Genomic DNA, 19,991 nt, shown 5'->3' on the forward strand with positions numbered 1-19,991 from the left:
AGTGGAACAAGACTCAAATCATAACTACTTGCAGCTAAACTATGTTTAGCTCCACAATATATTCATGTTATGGAAATATGGAAAGGAAAACTAACTGGGTCTGGTAAGTTTAGGGAAGTCATCAGATGTATGTGAATATTAGAGCTGACTTTTGCAAAATAAGTCAGCTTTCACAAGGAAGGGAAGACTTTGGGGAGGAAACTGCAAAAGTTCAAAGCCCCAGAAACCCAAGATTCTGACCCTGAAATCACTATCATTCTCTTCCAGTTAGCTATCCATCATTCTCACTGTCCAATTTCCACCTACTCATGTACAGTAGTAATTATGGATTTTGTAACTCAAGGGCAATTAAAATAAGCCATGTGGCATATAAATTTCCAGGTGAAAATAGAATAAAGACAGCTTGAGATTTTGGGTTTGGAAAGGTAAAATGGAGTGCCATGCCCTCCTTCAGGGGATCTACCCAGTCCAGGGATCAAACCCATGTCTCCTGCATGGCAGGCAAATTCTTTACTGCTGAACCACTGGGGAAGCTCAAAGACCAGGAGAAGGATATATTTGAAACATAGTAAATCATGAAAGAAATGCTTGTCTTCAAGTTGTGGATGTACTAAATAATGGAACACATTCTTGAAACTTGGAGGCATTTTTGGAAAATGAATGTACACTTTCACTCAGTAGGTTTCACCAACCTGAAAGATGGTAAAGATTACAATCAGGAGTTTGAGGGAAGCTTAAATGACATTAGATGAAAGATCTTTATCAAAACGAAATTATACTAGAGCCTCCAGTCACTACTCTTTGTGAGAAAGATCAAGAAAAGGAGCTGTCATCCTCTCTACATAACGGGTCTTATTAAAGTCAAATACTCTGGAGTCAGGTGAGCGTTCAGGGTGACCTGACCTGATGTTCTAAGTTTCTCAAACATCTTTAAAGCCTTTAAGAAAAATAAATATCAAATAGATAATCCCAAAGATTAAAGACAAATGCATACCACATACATGGTTTCCTTTTTCACTAATGTCATGGTTAATTTTATGTGTCAACTTGACTGGGCTACAAGATGTCCAGATATTTAGTCAAACATTATTAGATGTGTCTGTGAGGGTGGTTTGGATGATATTAACATTTGAACCAGTAGACTGAGTAAAGAAGATTACTTTCCCACTGTGACTGGGCCTCATCCAATGGATTGAAGAACCCTGGATAGAATGAAAAGGCTGACTCTCCTATGAGTAATTGGAAACTCCTCTGCTTGGTGGCTTGAGATGGAATATTGGTCTTTTTCTGCCTTCAGATTCAGACTGAAACACTGTCTCTTCTTCGTCTTGAGCCTATCTATGAGTTCCCCTAGTTCTCAGACCTTCAGATTTGGACTCCTACTATACCAGAGGCTCTCCTGGGTCTCCAGCCTTCAGACTGTAGACCTTGGGACTTCCCAGCCTCCATCACCACTCATGGACCACTTTCATATAATATATATCTCCATGTATTTACATGTGTGTGCTATGTGTGTGCTCAGTTGTGGCCAACCTTTTGCAATCCTATGAATTAAAGCCCATCAGCTTCCTCTCTCTATGGAATTGTCCAAACAAGAATACTGCAGTGGGTTGCCATTTCCTCTTCCAGTGCATCTTCCTGGCCCAGGGGTCGAACTCACGACTCCTGTGTCTACGGCACTGCAGGCAGATTCTTTACCACTGAGCCATCAGGGAAGATATATTAAGATTTCAGATATGTGTGTGTGTGTGTATGGACCACTTTCATATAATATATATCTTCATATATATAAATATATGATATAGATATATACGTATCCTATTGGTTCTGTTTCCCTGGAGAATCTAATACAACTGATTGAAATTAGATGAAGAATTCTGTATGATAGCTAGCTTCCTTTGTGGTTCAGACAGTAAACAATCTGCCTGCAATACAGGAGACTGGGGTTAGATCCCTGGGTGGGGAAGATCCCCTGGAGAAGTAAATAGCAACCCACTCCAGTATTCTTGCCTGGAGAATCCCATGGACAGAGGAGCCTTGTGGGCTATAGTACATGGGCTCGCTAAGAGTTGGACATGACTGAGCAACTAACTTTCACTTTCACAAGGTAGCTAAGAGAATATCTCAATTAATATTTATGGCTCAGACGGTTCAGTCCCTGGGTTGAGAAAATCCCCTGCAGAAGGAAATAGCAACTCACTCCAGTATTCTTGCTTAGTGAGCTACAGTCCATGGGGTCACAAAGAGTCAGACACAACTGAGCAACTTCCACTTTCAAATTAGATGAAGAATTATATATGGTAGCTAAGAAGATAATATCTCAATTAATATTTATGCTTATTTAGTCTGTACGTTTGTCGTTTGCCAGTTAAAATATGGTGTTGTAAAGAAACAAAGACATACCCCAACCATAAACTTATATCCATGAATGTTAAGTTGGTCCACTTTACAGATAACAAAAAAGGAACACAGTGAGATTAAGCGTTTTCACCAAAGATACACAGCAAAGCAGTGGCGGGACCCTCAGTGGCACACCTTTTCTCAATTCTAATCTATTGTTCCAGCCTTCACACCAGACTTCTCATTTCACACTTGATTCTTCCCACATTTTAGTGGTGTAACATGTGAAACAATCTCTGAAGCGAACTCCCACTCCCCACTTCATTTACTGTGTACCATTTCTTTCTTTAAAATGAGTATGTTCAGCTGAGTAAAACAGGTCCTTGGGTTGGGTGAGGAGTACACTTATGCTTTAGACGAAGAATGGCAGTGAAGGGTCAGAAGAGATCATCAGAATGCCTCTGGCTCATGAGGCTCAGCCAGAGAACACTCTGAAGTCCATCCCAAGATGAGGAGAGTAAATAGTGAACTAATACCAAAGTGCTCAACTGCAAGGAGAGTTGTGGATGGTGGGGGCGGTGGGTGGGGAGGAAATGCCAAGGTCTACTGGGAAGCAGTATCCTGGAGCCTCCTTAGACCACCTCATCTCCAGAGAAGGCTCTGGTAACCTGAACATGTATAAAGAAAGCTGACACTAAGAAACACAAAAATTTGCTTCAAAGAACTTTCCCTTAATATTCTTATACGAGGTGCTCACTGTCCATCAACTAACTGCTTTTGGTAAATTTCACCACTACACTTAATCAGTTTTCATACCCTTGGAAGTCTCACTCAATATTTAATGATATGCTGGCTTGGCAAAATAAAAGAAACCGTAGATTAATTTTGCAAAACACATCTGTTTGCTACAGAAGACAAGTGAGGAAAGGAAAATAAGGCATTGATTCAAATTTCCCTGGACAGCTTTTAAAGTCAACTGAAAAAAATTATATCAAAGAATACTTCCTAATTTCTAAGAAAGGAAATAAAAGTCACTTAGAGAATGTTTATCACAACTAGTTATATCACTTTTGTCAAATCTATAATGATACCTTTTTTATACAACTAATATGTTCAGTATATTTTCACCTATTCTTTGATTTCAAGCAAGATTTCACTAGTTTGCATTATGCCAGATTTTTATAGTTGCTATGCATTTTGCTGTTTTGCTCTGATTAGTTTTATGTTGGGTCCTTGATGAGAAATATGACACCTGTGACACCATTACAATTGTTCCTATGAGAAAAATCAATCTTTTTTGACAATGAAACAAGTCATGACAATTTTCATGAACACCCTCTAGTGAAAAGAAAGGGTAGATTATTATATGCCTTCACTACACAGAAAGGACCAGAGGGGTAATATCCTAGAGTTTGCTTTGAATAAATCATTCTGATTTTATGGGTCCTTGCATAGATCCATTCCCTGTGTCAGAACCAGTGACAAGTTTCTAAGGGAACTTCATAGAACTCAGGGTGCTACTAAGCTGTAGTTCTGCCTGTCCTTAGACACGAAGGTCAATGTCCAGGCCTACTTATATGAAGTGTTTAACATATTATATGATGAGTAAGCTGTGAACCCTAGGATATATTCAAGAGCCAGTTATTTGTGACTACAACTATATACTCATTTCTGATGCCTCTATCTTTGGGGATGGATGAGGGATAAATTTGGATGTCTAATGAATGGAATTGAATGCTTAATCTGGATGGTGGTAAGATATTTAAGAAGAGAAGCAATTCTCCACATACAAAGAATAAACTATTTTACCTAAACAAAAGTTATTTTTTAGAAGGATCTGTGATCGAAAGGTGTCTGTGAGAGCTGTATGTTTCTTTTCTGACCCACCACTTTCATAATGTCACAAACCATAAATAAATATATCATACCGTTATAGCTTAAAAATTAGACTCTAATCAAAACTTTCCTTCTTATCTGATGCTAACTTTCATTTCTGCCCATCATATCGACTGTTTAATGGAACCAGTGTGTCAGTTGTCAGGAGTCATGGAAATCTGACAGTGGAAATTGATAGCCTAAGTGAAATTACAAATTTTGCAGAAGATGTGGAATTCCATGAAGTTCATGAAAGTTTTTTTTTTTTTTTTTTTGAGGACTGCTTTTACTTATACACACAGAAATAATTGAAGAAAAGACTTCCACACAAAAACATGACTAAGTACCAAAAGATTAAGAGAGGATTGGGGGAAAAGTTATCTTTCCCAAAAATAATTCTCTCAATAATTATAGAAGTTAAACATGTGGGCTTTTGGCCTTTACAAAATTTATTTACCTGTTGCAGTTTTGTAGTAGGTGTAAATGTCAAAAGAATTAAATCTTTTGACCACTTCCTCCCATTCCTATGGGCTTCCCTAGTGGCTCAGATGTTAAAGAATCTGCCCACAGTGTGGGAAACCTAGGTTCGCTCTCTGAGTCAGCAAGATCCCCTGGAGAAGGAAATGGCTACCCACTCCAGTATTCTTGCCTGGAGAATTCCATGGACAGAGGTTCCTGGAGGCCTACAGGCCATGGGGTCTCAAAGAGTCAGATATGACTGAGGGACTAATACTTTCCCATTCCTATGGTGATCTACTTAGCCTATAACAACCTGATTAACCAAATACCTCTCCTCTATGCAGACTCTGTTTTTAGTTTCTCATCAAAAAAATGCAGAGGAATCTTTATTATGAAAATGGAATGAGAACAGAAATTGACTTTCTATCCTGGAAAGAGATGATTTGCAATATAGAACAAGGTTAAGGGAAGATACCAGACTATCAAAGAAAGGGAAAGGAAGACACATGGTTTGAGAAACATATTCAGTATATTTACTTTAAATTTTACAAAGCAAACAAAAAGTACTTTGTAGTATCATCACAGTAAATAATACAACCCATAGGAAATAAACTTATGAAATCTTCATAAATTATAAATGTATATGATACTGTGACTTAAAGAAAGTATATTATAATTAGAAGGAAAGGAAAATTGAGAATTTTTTCTGAGATACACATATGTAGAAAAAGTGAGAGAAACACTGGTCTTTGTAAACAGACAAAAAATAATTTACAGGTGGGAGCAAAATTCCATTTGGTCATTTGAGGATTGATCACATCTATTTACTCAAAACTTTTCCTCTAATAAAATAATAAATGAGCTGATTTAAAGGTGGTGAATCTAATTCGACATTCTCTCTTTTTCTACCTGGATACAGACTACTTTAGCTCCAGAACTGACTCCTTTATTTGATGAACAAGGATGGCCAGGGGAAGGCAAACACAGACATACCCTCTTTGCAAGCTCAGTCTGACACCCTAGTGTTAAAGGCAAGTCATATATTTGATACATTGATCTTAACTTTATTTATAAAAGCAGAGTTTTCTGTTGATTCCATAACTCATTCTGAGTTCTGAGAGGTTTGTATAAAGGTCAGCTGTCATAATTTTTCATTTATTTGGGAGTGTTTTTTAACATTTGTAATGAGATCTTGGGATTCCTGATGTAGGGATATAAAATTTCTCTTTTCACTAAACCCTTTAGACCGACTAGGAAATCCTAGGCAACAGAATCCTAGGCAAATTCTGTTTCCTAGGATTTAAGCAACAAAATTTTAAAGCCAGAACTGACCTTAGAGATCATCAGTTTCTTTATTTTCATAAATATGAAAACCAAGGCCCTGAAACCAGAGTCTCAAACTCATGCTTACATAGCAATGTAGCAGAGTACAAAAGATTGCAGGATTTGGAAGCCAGACTTTTGAATTCAAATCCTTACTCTGCCACTTATAATTATGATATACTGGGTAAATCATTTAGCCCCAGAGGAAGATATTTTGATGTGACTGAAGTTAAATAATTTTACCATACACATCAGTTTATCTATCTATAAAATTAGGGCAATAATAACTAGGCACAGCGGAAAGTGTCAAACTTTATTTTTTGGGGCTCCAAAATCATTGCAGATGGTGACTGCAGCCATGAAATTAAAAGACGCTTACTCCTTGGAAGGAAAGTTATGACCAACCTAGACAGCATATTCAAAAGCAGAGACATTACTTTGCCAACAAAGGTCCGTCTAGTCAAGGCTATGGTTTTTCCTGTGGTCATGTGTGGATGTGAGAGTTGGACTGTGAAGAAAGCTGAGCGCCAAAGAATTGATGCTTTTGACCTGTGGTGTTGGAGAAGACTCTTGAGAGTCCTTTGGACTGCAAGGAGATCCAACCAGTCCATTCTGAAGGAGATCAGCCCTGAGATTTCTTTGGAAGGACTGATGCTAAAGCTGAAACTCCAATACTTTGGCTACCTCATGCAAAGAGTTGACTCATTGGAAATGACTCTGATGCTGGGAGGGATTGCGGGCAGGAGGAGACAGGGATGACAGAGGATGAGATGGCTGGATGGCATCACGGACTCGATGGACATGAGTTTGAGTGAACTCCGGGAGTTGGTGATGGACAGGGTGTCCTAGCGTGTTGTGATTCATGGGGTCACAAGGAGTCGGACATGACTGAGCAACTGAACTGAACCAGGCTTCAGGGTTATTGATATAAATACAAATAATATATAAAAATGCTTTTAAAATCTTAACTGCTTTTCTTTACTAGAAGAAATTCCGGAAATCCTAGATCTCCACTCTTTGTTCTGTCTAACTAAAAGATGATATTAGTATAAGCTTTAAAAATCTGATTCATTTTTTAAAAATTCCTTTAGTAAAATTACTAATTCCTTTAGTGTATTCCAACAACATCACAAATAATTGACAAAGAGTGAGTCTCAACAGTAGACTCAGGAAGCTCCAGGAAAAATGAGGCACATGGTTCAGGTAGCCCTGTGTATGCTATGTGTTCTTTGTTGCTTCAGTCGTGTCCGACCCTTTGCAGCTACCTGGACTGTAGCCCTCTAGGCTCCTCTGTCCATGGGATTCTCCAGGCAAGAATACTAGAGTGGGTGCCATGCCTTCCTCAATGCTATATGCTATGGCTGTAGACCAATGAGAATATATTATAATAGGGAATTTATAATATCCCCTTATTAATATTAATATCTAAAAGACTTCTAAAATATCCTGCAGGAAGGAAATCTATGTATACTAGCTTAACCAGTTCCTTTGGCATCCTGAATAAATATCTGTTAATATCACATAGACTTGTGTCACCTGGACAAAATCCATCCCCAAAATAACTTACAAAAGTGCTGCTCAAGGCACAAGTCAACTGAAATGAAATGGATTAAATAATGGCTTACATTCCTTCTGAATGTTAAGTAAATAAAATAGCAAGCCAATTCATTCATTTTTACTTAAAAATGTTTATACATAGGGCTAGGGAGAGCTGGGCAAAGCTGCTGGATACATTGGAGTTTTACCTTGGGGGATGGAAGTGTTTTGAACTAGAGAGAGGTAGTGGTTGCAGAGAACTGTGAATGTAATAAATGCCATTGGATTTTACTTCAAAATGGTTCCATTTGTTGGGCGAATTTCAGCCTCAATATATTATCTTTTAAAATTTCACACATGTATAAAAAGTACAATTTCAAATCTTAAAATCTAACTGTTTCAAGTGTTGTATGAGAAACCTACAAAAAGTTTCAGCATTAAAACATGTATTCCTACAAATATCCAATCAACACATCTTATACCTAAAACTAATACAATGTTACGTCAATTATACCACAATTTAAAAAAAGAACACACATCACCAAATCAACGAGTAAGTTTTCTTAATGGCCTGTAAAATGTCTGTATGTATTTGTAAAAATAAAAATCAATATTCCTTTTAAGCTCTGAAATTGCAGAAGCTATGTAATAAAGTCAATACTAGGGGGGGAAAAAAGGTATTTTCTACAGGTAGCTAATATTTTACAGGCAGATTACAAACCATCACGAAACACATATTGACAGAGATTGACTGCAGCTGCTGTAACTTAATCTCTGCATTGGTGATCTCAAGCCTCTTGAGTCTCACTTCATGGTTTTATGATACAGTTACATCACAACCCCTCAGCAGAATTACAGCTTTGTCACTAATCTCTCCCTATCAGTTATCCTGGAAGGAAGGAAGCTGGAAGGCACCACGAGAAAGAGGCAACGGCATGAATGATTGTGTTCAGTCTCTTTCCACCACAATATCTGTAAGTCTGGCAGTGATAAATGGCACCCAAGTTATAAACGAGCAACAAGGTCAGTAGCACCAAGCAGCCAAGAGTTCAAAGAAAAGTCACAATTCTGATGGGTTCAAGAAAAGGCCACATACTGCTGGCGTGCATCAGTACAGATAAATCCTCCGAGATGCCTTACTGCAATTACAAAACAGAATTAGAAAAGCCTGTTATGGAAGAGCTAAGAGTTCTGTCCAGGAATTGAACAAAGAACATGGATTAGAATAAAAGTCATTCATTTTCTAGAAAAAAAAGTCAAGAATCCTGGTGGAAAATGTCTTCAAAATGTTAAATAATTCTTCGACACTGAAAGTCAAGAATCCTGGTGGAAAATGTCTTCAAAATGTTAAATAATTCTTCAACACTGAAAGATGTATATCTGAGCAAGTCTGCTTTTCTTCTTGGTCTTCTCCCCTTAATCTCTTAAATACATCTATAAAGAATCCAGAAAAGACATGGAGGGAAGTGGCGTGACTCTCTAGAATTATTTTAGACTGAGTCTTCATCTCTTTATCAATTTCCTTAGGTGAACTGCATAAAATGAAATGTAATCTTTTCTTATAAACTAAAATATATAAATCTCCTAAAAATATAAGGAATAAAAACCACTTAATGTTGTAATGGTAAGTTGACCAAGAAATAAATCCCCTTGTTTGACCATTTGTGTAATGTGTGTGTGTGTGTGCTCACTCATGTCTGACTCTGCAACCCTGTGGACTGCAGCCATCCAGGCTTCTCTGTGCATGGGATTTCCCAGGCAAGCATACTGGAGTGGGTTGCCATTTCCTACTCCAGGGAATGTTCTCAACCCAGGGATCGAATCTGTGTCTTGCACCTTCTGCAGTGGCAGGCAGATTCTTTACCACTGTACCACCTAGAAACCTGAAAATGTTGAGGATTTTCCCAAAGTTATATCATTGGTAATTGACAAATTAGGATTAAAATCACTGGACTCTTGAAACTTACTCCTGTCTTCTTTCTCCTTAATAAAATGTCCTCTCAAATAGCTTCTGGAGTTCTTGCAGCATCTAGCTCTCTCATTGAAGGGACTGTAGTCCTCAAGTTTTCATGCTCTGTATATTTGTAATAGATTTCAATAATCTTTGCTATTGCTCATTTATTTGTTTGTGAGAATCAAGACAAGTTGTACCATATGGGAAAATTTGCTAACCATTCTGATGCAAAGCTGAAGAATACCAAAATTGAAAATCACTGAAATCTCCACTCTTCCTCAGAGAAAGAATCATTGAAAGCACTTCTCTCCACTTTCACTCTCATTTCTCATTAAGGAGCCTCATGTTCCACCTGTGACAGCCATAGAAATTTTCCTTTGTTTTAAACAGCCATGTTGGAGTATAGAAAACTGCACCACATCTCCCATGAGTAATTAACATTAGGGTAATTATTTTCACAATGCTTTGCCTTAAACAACAGAATATGAAATGTTAAAAAGCTGTTCATTGCATCCAATAATGGAAATGTAAGGTACATTTTGTTTATGGATGCTTTTAAGATTCAAATTGATGTTACAAAGTTTTCAGGACAGGAAAAAAATACATTTTCAACAGTGGCCTAAAACTAGTTCAGTTCAGTTCGGTTCAGTCACTCAGTTGTGTCCGACTCTTTGTGACCCCATGAATCGCAGCTTGCCAGGCCTCCCTGTCCATCACCAACTCCCGGAGTTCACTCAGACTCACGTCCATCGAGTGAGTGAAATCCAGGGCTGATCTTTAGTATTAATCAAAGAACACAAGAGCTCTTATTGTCCAAATTGGTAGACAATACAAGAAAGAATTACTCATCTTTTAAGACCATTCTTTATAGTTATTTTGTGCATGTCTAATTTTCTGAAACTATTCAGACTAAGTATTGAAATTATACCATAAAGCTTTAAAGATTTCTTTATTCCATTGTGTCCCATAAATGCCTCTACAACACTTCCTAATTTGCTGTGAGAGCACTTGACTGGCATTATGATCAGCCCCAAAGAATTTCTGCAAACTTGCTGAGTCACACCTCTCTTGAATATGTATAATAATAGTTTTGTTTCAAAGGTATCTCTCTTCTTGCTATGCTAAACTTGAAAAGCATAAGATGAGTATTTCAATCAAGTACATCATTAAGAAGTCTAGACCATGAAAGTGAGATTTTTTTTACTGGATAATGAAAAGAGGGAGTGATCAATAGAAAGCTACTCAGCTTCAAATACATGTGAGAGTTATGAAGAGTTGTGCTCTGATGGGAGAGTAAGATCAATAAAAATATATATAATCACTGAAGTGTTCTGTATACTCTAGATTCTAGAAAAATTATAGTTCAGGGCAAAGCCTTCTACAACCACTTCAAAGTGTCTGAATTCTTTCCTTGTGCTGGAATGTTCTAATTATTATGGCTAGAAAAACCAAGTTACAGGATAATTAACTACCTCCTCCATTAGAATCGGACTGAAATAAAACAGATCTCAGATGCCCTTGGACTTCCTTTGGCACCTTTACTTTCATTTGGGTAGGTTTACTTCATGAATATGCAAAATACAGAATTAATCATTCTCTCTTTATTCCATGAAATAAATTACTCCTGCAGATTTATCCTGTAAGCAATGCTGTGTGCCCTGTTTCGCTTTCCTCTTTTGCTGTAGGCTTCCAGAGTAGCTGTTTACCCCTCTTCAGAGAAAGCACTTCCTGTAGTCCTTGCTGAGCCAGAAAATCTGCATTCGTTATTATGGAGGGAGATCACAAAGAGAGATATAACCTGGATAAAAGGCACATTTTAACTTAATTAAGACCGCTATTATAATGAGACCATTAAAGCACAAATAGTATTGGCAATCAGCTGGAGCTGAGAGACTTTTTCTTTAAACCTGTGGTGGATTTTATTGTTGCTATAATGGTTTTTACCATAATGAAATTTAATGCATTACCAGGAAAAAGCCATGCCCTGTGGTAGGGTGCTGCTTATATTTCGAAACACGTTAGCGTGAAGCTACAGTGAGATCTAATAATAGAAATGAACTTACCTAAAGATGCATTGATTTTTATATTAGGTCATGTTGAGAATTTACAAAGAACATCGAGTCCACGAAACAAAAATCCTCTTGAGAATAGCATTGATTGCAAGAAGGGTAATATTAGAAAAATGGAAATCCTCTCCTCCCAGAATGGCATTCATTCGTATAATGGATTAAGTGCAGGAGGTAGTTTAGAAAAGGTCATCTTTCACAGAAATGATAAATTTGACAAATTTCAGTAGATTTAATCACCCTTGAGATTTGCTCAAAACAGCAATGAGATAACAATACCCATATAATTGGCTTATTTATTATAACTTCTGAAATTATAAACATTATTTCTATTAGCATGATCTAGTCAATAAAATTCCTCACAAAATAAATTCCTACCATTTTAATACACAGCCCAGTCATTGTGGAGAAAGAGTGTCAATTGTCAGACCTGTCCAACTCTTTACAACCCTGTGGACTGTAGCCCACCAGACTCCTCTCTCCATGAGATTCTCCAGGGAAGAATACTGGAGTGGGTTGCCATGCCCTTCTCCAGGGGATCTGCCCAACCCAGGGATTGAACCCAGGTCTCCTGCACTGCAGGCAGATTCATTACCATCCGAGCTACCACAGGAGCTCTAATCATTGGATGACTTCAAAGAAGTTAAGGAGATAGTCCAAGTGAGAAAGAACAGAGAAATAATGCAGGATTCAATTACATCCTTCACAAAAGCAGAGAACCACCCCCCTGCCCCCACCTCCTGAGACATAAGGGATTCTTATGCCTACATCATTAAACTTGAAGTCAGCATTCAACAGTTTATATATGTATTTAAAAAACATTTTGCTATCAGTTTTCTTCAGCGTAGTATATACCTTCATTTTCATCATTCTAGTTTATGTTGCTTATCCATATTCCCTATTATAATGTATTTTGTCTTGAAATGCTATATTACAGTTTTCATATCTTTGAGAGCACATCTCTTGAGAATTTTCTAATCTGTAGGGACATTCTGGTGCTCTTTACTTTCTCTTTACCTGTATGAAATTGATACAAGATTCAGCTGTCCTTTTTCTATTGCTCAAGTTTATGTAAAATGAGGGTTCTGGTCTTATTTGAAAGAAAGAATGAACCCTGCTATCTTTCTCTACTTCATGGCTCTAGAGCGCCCTCTTTTGTTGTTTTCTCAAAGTGACTGAAATAATAGAGTCCTTCCCTTTGTCATTTTCATGCAGAAGAGAGACAAACCACCACCTATGGAGCAGACATGGATCTCTGGCCTATTTTTGTACTGCCTTCAAGCTAAGACTGTCTTCATGTTTCTAAAACATTGAAAAGAAAAAGGAAAGGAAGGAAGGAATAAAGGAAGATGATGCACAGAGATGCAGTTACCCCACAATAAAGCTGGCAGATTCACTCTCTGACCCTTTAAATAAAACACTGCCATCCCGAGTCCCAGGTCAACATTTTTCTTTGAACTTGTCATTGTCCCGTACAGTGACAATTCTATTCCCAGAATTTTCTCCTGGTTCAAGCAAGACTTTGACCTGAAAGAGAGCTTCTAGTTTTCAGTCTCAAGAATCTTTAGGGTCCAGATTTTACATGGGTCCCCATGCACTAACCATTAAATTTGATCCTGAGGACCCCGCCAGTTTTGCCTGATGTTTTCAGATTGCCACTATTTCCAGCTGGCTTTCTTTCTCTTATTTGTGGAAAGTTTCAGGAAGAACTGATGTTTTCGCCACTGCCTCCATCTTCCCAAAATCGAGTTAAATTTTTTTAACTGAACAATGAAGAGAACCTGGAAAGATTAGGAACATTTCTGCTTTCTCTCTAAGAACTGGAATGTGATATTTTTAAGGACCAAGGATGTGTTCAGTAAATGCTTATTAGCTTTAGTGCTTCTTTCTTATCTCTAATAAAATATTCAATTATATTTTACATATGTTAATACAGCTGATCAAATAAATAATTAAATTTCAATTTATGTACCATTCTACAATAAAATTAAATTCCCCTCAGAAAGAGCAGACTGTTCCTCATGGGTTAATTCTATATCTCCCCAAATAATAAAGCCACTCTCAGGGAGTTGAAGCTATTTTACTCTCTTTGTTTCAGATTTCCTTTTCAAGAATGTAGCACAATATGAACCTTCAAAATTAAATTTATTCTATGAGAATGATGGAGTCATTTATACTGAAACCATAACTATTCAAAATGCGAAAGCAACATGAAAAGTAGCTCTGAGGAAACCCTGGAGAGTGAGCAAAAGCAGGAAGAACCTGGAGGGCATTTGATTCTCTGGACAAAGAAAGGAAGCACACCAGCTGAAATCCTTGTCTCCAATGCTTTGGGATGAGAACACGCACCAGACCACACAGAGGGAGGGGAGAGAAAGGTACTGACACTCAAGCAAAGGTTCAGACTTGCCAGCTTCCTAAGTCAGAGAAGCAAGTTTGGGATTCTAAGTGGCTGAAAATTGAGAGGGGAGAATCAAATTAAAAAGACCACAGTATGTCTTTTCGAATTATGGTTTTCTCATGTATATTCCCAGTAGTGGGATGGCTAAGTCATAGGGCATCTCTATTTTTAGTTTTTGAGAAGTCTCTATACTGCTTTCCTTAGGGGCTGTAGCAATTTACATCCCCACCCAGAGTACAAGAGGGTTCGCTTTTTTCCACGCCCTCACCAGCATTCATTGTAGATTTTATGATGATGGCCATTCTGACTCCTCATTATAATTCTGATTTCCATTACCCCAATAATAATTAGTGATGCCTCCTGGCTGTCTGCATATACACACTATCACTGCTAGTGGGAAGCTGCTGCCCAGTACGGGGAGTTCAGCTCTGGTGCTCTGTGATGACCTAGAGGAGTAGGATGAGGGCCTGCGAGAGAGGCTCAAGAGCAAGGGGATATGTGTACACTTATAGTTGATTCACTGTTATACAGCAGAAACCAACACAGTATTGTAAAGTAACTATCACCCAACATAAAATATAATGCAAGTTAAACAAAAGACCTCTTTTGTGACCCCATGGACTGTAGTGCACCAGGCTCCTCTATCCATGGGATTTCCCAGGCAAGAATACTGGAGTGGGTTGCTATTTCCTTCTTCAGGGGATCTTCCCAACCCAGAGATCTAACCCAAATCTCCTGCTTGGCAGGCGGATTCTTTACCACTGAGCCAAAAAAACACACAAAAAACAGGGCAATCTTGAAAGCTAAAAATCCCTGCCAATCCCTGGATGGGGAATGGCCCATCCAGAATGGGATATGAAGAATTTCTGGTTTGCAAACTTGGGAAATGCCTGGGTGAAATCTGAAACTGGGCCCAAGGTATAGCCAGGAAGGAGAGCCCCAAGAAAGAGGCTTACTTGGATTCTCTTCTATGGAATTTTACCTAAGGAAATCCCCCAGTATCTCATTCTTTATTTATTTAATACCTTTGATGAAGACCTATAACATGTGCTAAGATGGGCACTACAGGAGATACAAAATGAATGAGACAAATCTTTGCCTTACAAAGAATTTATGATCTAAGTTGCAGAAGGAAATGGCAACCCACTCCAGTGTTCTTGCCTGGAGAATCCCATGGACGGAGAAGCCTGGTAGGCTGCAGTCCATGGGGTCGCACAGAGTTGGACACGACTGAAGCTACTTAGCAGCAGTGCTTTACACTAGTGGTGTATATGCTGTGCTGGGCTTAGTCGCTCAGTCATGTCCGACTCTGAGACTCTATGGACTATAACCCGGCTGGCTCCTCTGTCCATGGGAATTCTCCAGACTAGAATACTGAAATGAGTAGCCTATCCCTTCTCCAGGGGATCTTTCTGACCCAGGAATCAAACCAGGGGTCTCCTGCATTGCAGGTGGATTCTTTACCAGCTGAACTACAAGTGGTACATATAAACACACACAAAAAAAGCAAAATAAATATAAATAATTAAAGAAGAAAAGAATTAGGGAGTTGAGGTGGTTCACCTAAGGAAACATTTACTTCTAGGGCGATTATCTAGAGAAGATAGTATTGTAGGTAACTTTTGAAAATGAAACATACAGTCAGAGTTTTGCCAGGTGCATGCATTTGTATAGGGCCTTCTAGTGGATAAGGCCACATTCATCAATGTTCACAAATCTGTTGAAAGAACAGCTTGCAAGTTCCGATATTCTATTTTATACCATCATTATTCTGTCAAGGCTGATGCAATTTGAATTTTATGTAAGTTTAAAACAATCTAATTTGAGATTCAGTAACAAATCTCACTACATTGTTATGAGAGTCATCCCTCAGTATTCATGGGGGGGTCATTCCAGGACCCCTGTGGATACCAACATCTAACCTACACACAACCTCCCATATATGGTAAATCGTCTCTAGATTACTTATAATACCTCATGTGATGTAAATGATATGTAAATAGTTACCATCTCTCAGCAAATTCAGATTTTGCTTCTTGGAACATTCTGGAGCTTTTCCCTCCAAAATACTTCCAGTCTTTTGGTTGGCTGAATTCAAGGATGCAGAGGGCTCACCTTATCATTGCAACCAAAGAATCAGGTGTTAATCCCCAGCAAATATAAGAAATTCCTCATGATTTACTCTTTTTAGAAATAAAACAAATAAAATCATACAAAGACATGAAATTGTGCATATTACAATTTATGCACCCCTCCTCAAGTGAAAAGAAACTGAAGTGTTATTGGCCATCTTTCATACATCAGGTATAATGGGATAACTATGTATGTGTATCATTATTTCGTGTTTATTTCCACTCTGTGCAAAACTGTGCTAGATCTTACAGAAAAAGAAAAATAGGTATTCATTCTTTAAGGAGTGTGCACGTCAATGAGGGAAACACACATGAGCTCAGTTACCACAAATGAGGTCTATGCATTTATCAGTTCAAAGTCATAAATATGCCTGGCTCTTCAGAAAAAGGAAACATTTTCCCCTTACCACTGTCTGACTTACAGCTCTGTCTTCAGAATCTTCATTTTTGTACTGCTCTATATTACAATACTTAACTGTATTTTAACTGTGTGCTTGACTTGCTCTTTTGACACAGTAAGATATGAAAGGGAAAGACTGAGGTATCATCTCTTTTTGCCTCAGAATCAGGGAAGTCCTGGAATATTCCATCATTCAATAAACATTTCATTAAAGGAGGAGTAAGTAGATAATCAGTAACTTTAAAATAATTTTTTTTTTTAACTGGGGTATAGTTTCTTTACAATGCTTTGTTAGTTTCTGTTGTACAATGAAGTGAATCAGCTATATGTATACATATATCACCTCCCTCTGGACCTCCCTCCCACCAGCCACTTTCATTCCACCCATCTAGGCCACCACAAAGCACAGAGCTCAGCTCCCTGTGCTACACAGTCAGTTCCCAGTAGTTATCTGTTTTACATATGGCAGTGCACATACATCGATCCCAATATCCCAATCATCCCCTGCCCCCATGTCTACATGTCAGTTCTCTACATCTGTGTCTTTATTCCTGACCTGCGAATAGGTTCAAATAGCCAGGACATGGAAGCAGCCTAAATGTCCATCAACAGAGGAATGGATAAAAAAGATGTGGTATACATATACAATAGAATATTATTCAGACATAAAAAGAAATAATATTGGGCCATTTGTAGAGACACGGGTGAACCTAGAGTCTATCATACAATGTGAAGTAGATCAGAAAGAGAAAAACAAATATTATATACTAATGCATATATGTGGACTCTAAAATAAATCATTTTTTACTGTAAAATTTTATTTAACAAAAGAGTACCCTCATAACCATAGAGATTATGTAGTGATAGAGTAGGATGGGACATAAAATGATCCATCTATCATTTTATTTTCTCAACCTGACTTCTATAATCTTCTTCCAAAGCAATTTCAGTAATTGAATTAAATGCATATGCTGCAAAGGGTAACCTATAAAATATTTTGGTAGTATATGCCAAAGTTCAATTAAACACTTGGATTCATATTTAATCTAAATTCTACTCATAAAAAGTTCTCATGTTTTCTCTGCAATAGAAATAGAAATATATCATGTCATGGAAACTCTTTTTTTAATCATGTCCTCCTTAGAGTTTAAAATAATAACACAGCTTGTGAGTTTTTACTTTTTCTGAAAAAAAAAAAATTTTAGAGGAACTTACAGTAAAACTGAGCCAAAGGTATAGAGATTTCCTGTATACCTCCTGCCCCACATACACACAAGCCTCTCCACTGTCAGAATCCTGCGCTAGAAGGAACATTTTGCAGCTAATAGACCTACATTAACACATCATTATCATCCAAAGTCCATAGTTTACCTTAGGCTTACTGTTGGTGTGGTAGCTTCTATAGGTTTTAACAACTAGGTAAGGACACATATCCACAATTATAGTATCATACAGAATAGTTTCACTGTGGTAAAAATCCTTTGTGCTCTGCCTGTTCATTCTTCTTCTTCCCTAACCCTTGGCAACCACTGATTTATTTTTTTAATAGACCTTATTTTTGGAGCAATTCAAGTTTCACAGCAAAATTCAGCAGAAAGTACAAAGATATCCCCTTCCTATACCCCTAGCCCTAGCCCCACACATGCACTTTTTAATCACTTCTACTGCACAAAGGGAAGTGAATGCAGAACTAGAAGCCAAATGTTCTACTTCTAAATTCTGTGTTCTTTCTACTTTATAGCAAATAGTCCTCTCTAAACACAGTCTCTGCTGTAACAGACTGGCTCTATGGACCCACTCTATACAAAGTTCATTCAGGTGATTATGGCCCAAATTCCTTTATTAAAAATGCTCCTGAAAGAATCATAAAAGTTACCCTTTAAATATGAACCAACTTTTAGTGACTACAAATGGTCAGAATTTGATTATTTGTGAAGGCCAACCTCTCAGAGTTTTGTGTACTCACATTGCACTGTCCTTCAAAATTCCATTTCCTGTTAATAGTTCCATGTAAGTAAGGAGTCAGTCACCTAAGTTCCTTCATTTTTAACAAAGGTCCTTGTGAAGTAAATTGTCAGTTTGTTCCCAGCAATAGAGTTCAGTGATGACACAAACATTCTTTTCTGTCATAGAATTAGAATCTCTCAGAAAAAGTCTATTAATTTAAAAAATGAGACTATTATGAAATATTCTTCTATTTCCCAAAGTGACATTTTCTCTATATAAATACTGACATATTTTAAATCAGCATTTATAATAACTTAATGTTTTCCAACCCATTGCAAAATCGTTCCCATATAATTTTCCTTACGATTTAACATGTGGAAAAAATTATATGGCAACAATTTAGCAATGTGTTGCATAAATCATTATTAATAAAGTTATTGGGTTGGCCAAAAAATTTCATTCCAGTAAATGTTACAGAAAAACTCAAATGAACTTTTTTGGCCAACCTGATATTATTCAGGTAATTATAGTTATGTAGGTGGTTATAATCACTTTATAATGTTGATCATTAATAATAATTGCTAATGCTATTTTATTAAAATTATTTGATGGCAAATCAGAAAATAAAAATATATCCATGAATGATATTTATATATTGTAGAAAATGGTAAGAGTGTAATTAGAATCTGCTAGGAGATAGGATATCTGAAGGAAATATTTATTGGTACTTCTCATCAGATAACAGCTTTCCAGAAATAGAGTGGCTTGCTCAGATCTCAGCCTCTGGAGAATTACAAATTTGGAGAGGAACTTTAAAAATATTAGAGAGTGATTTTCCCTGTAAGCTGTAAAGAAGACACCTTAATAGGTATCACACCTTCCAAAACAATACATGTGACTGAAGCACAGCGTCTCAACCTATAAGAGGCTTGGGAACTCCCTCTCTATTGTAAAGGGAAGGTGCTTAAATGCCAGAGTCTCTCAGGAGTGTTCTGTCGGCAACATACTCAAGGCTGACACTTCCTTTCATGTGGATTGTAGGGTCCACCTTGTTGAACTAAAACCCCAAACTAGAGAAACCTGGGTGGGTGAGGGAAGCTAACTGGGATCAGGACAAACAAATCTCTTTTAATTGTAAATTTTTGCCCTGAAATGCCTTTCTTAAGGCCTTGTTCTCAGACATGCTGTGAAAAATAAAATACTGTAGGTTATTATCTTTCATTAGACCTTCATATATCAAGAATGCTGGTTTTTCAAATTGCTTAGATTTGCTAAAAATGGATACTATCTGTACTTTTGCTCTGCTTCCATCTGAAAAAAAGCTAAGATAAAGGACTTTACAGGTTATGCAATGAGAGATCACATTCAAGTTACCATTCCAAAAGTGAAAATGAAGATGGAACCCTTTAAAACTATAGATGAATGTTACCTAATGATTCACACGACTTCTCCAGTTTTTATTAAAACTATCAAGTGAAAAAATCAGGTTCATAGAAACTGACTTTTGACTTATGAGTAAGATGATGCAGTGGTTCACAGTTTTATTCCTAGATGTTAA

Source organism: Bos indicus, chromosome 1, assembly GCF_029378745.1.
Source record: "Bos indicus isolate NIAB-ARS_2022 breed Sahiwal x Tharparkar chromosome 1, NIAB-ARS_B.indTharparkar_mat_pri_1.0, whole genome shotgun sequence".
Taxonomy (NCBI): Eukaryota; Metazoa; Chordata; class Mammalia; order Artiodactyla; family Bovidae; genus Bos; species Bos indicus.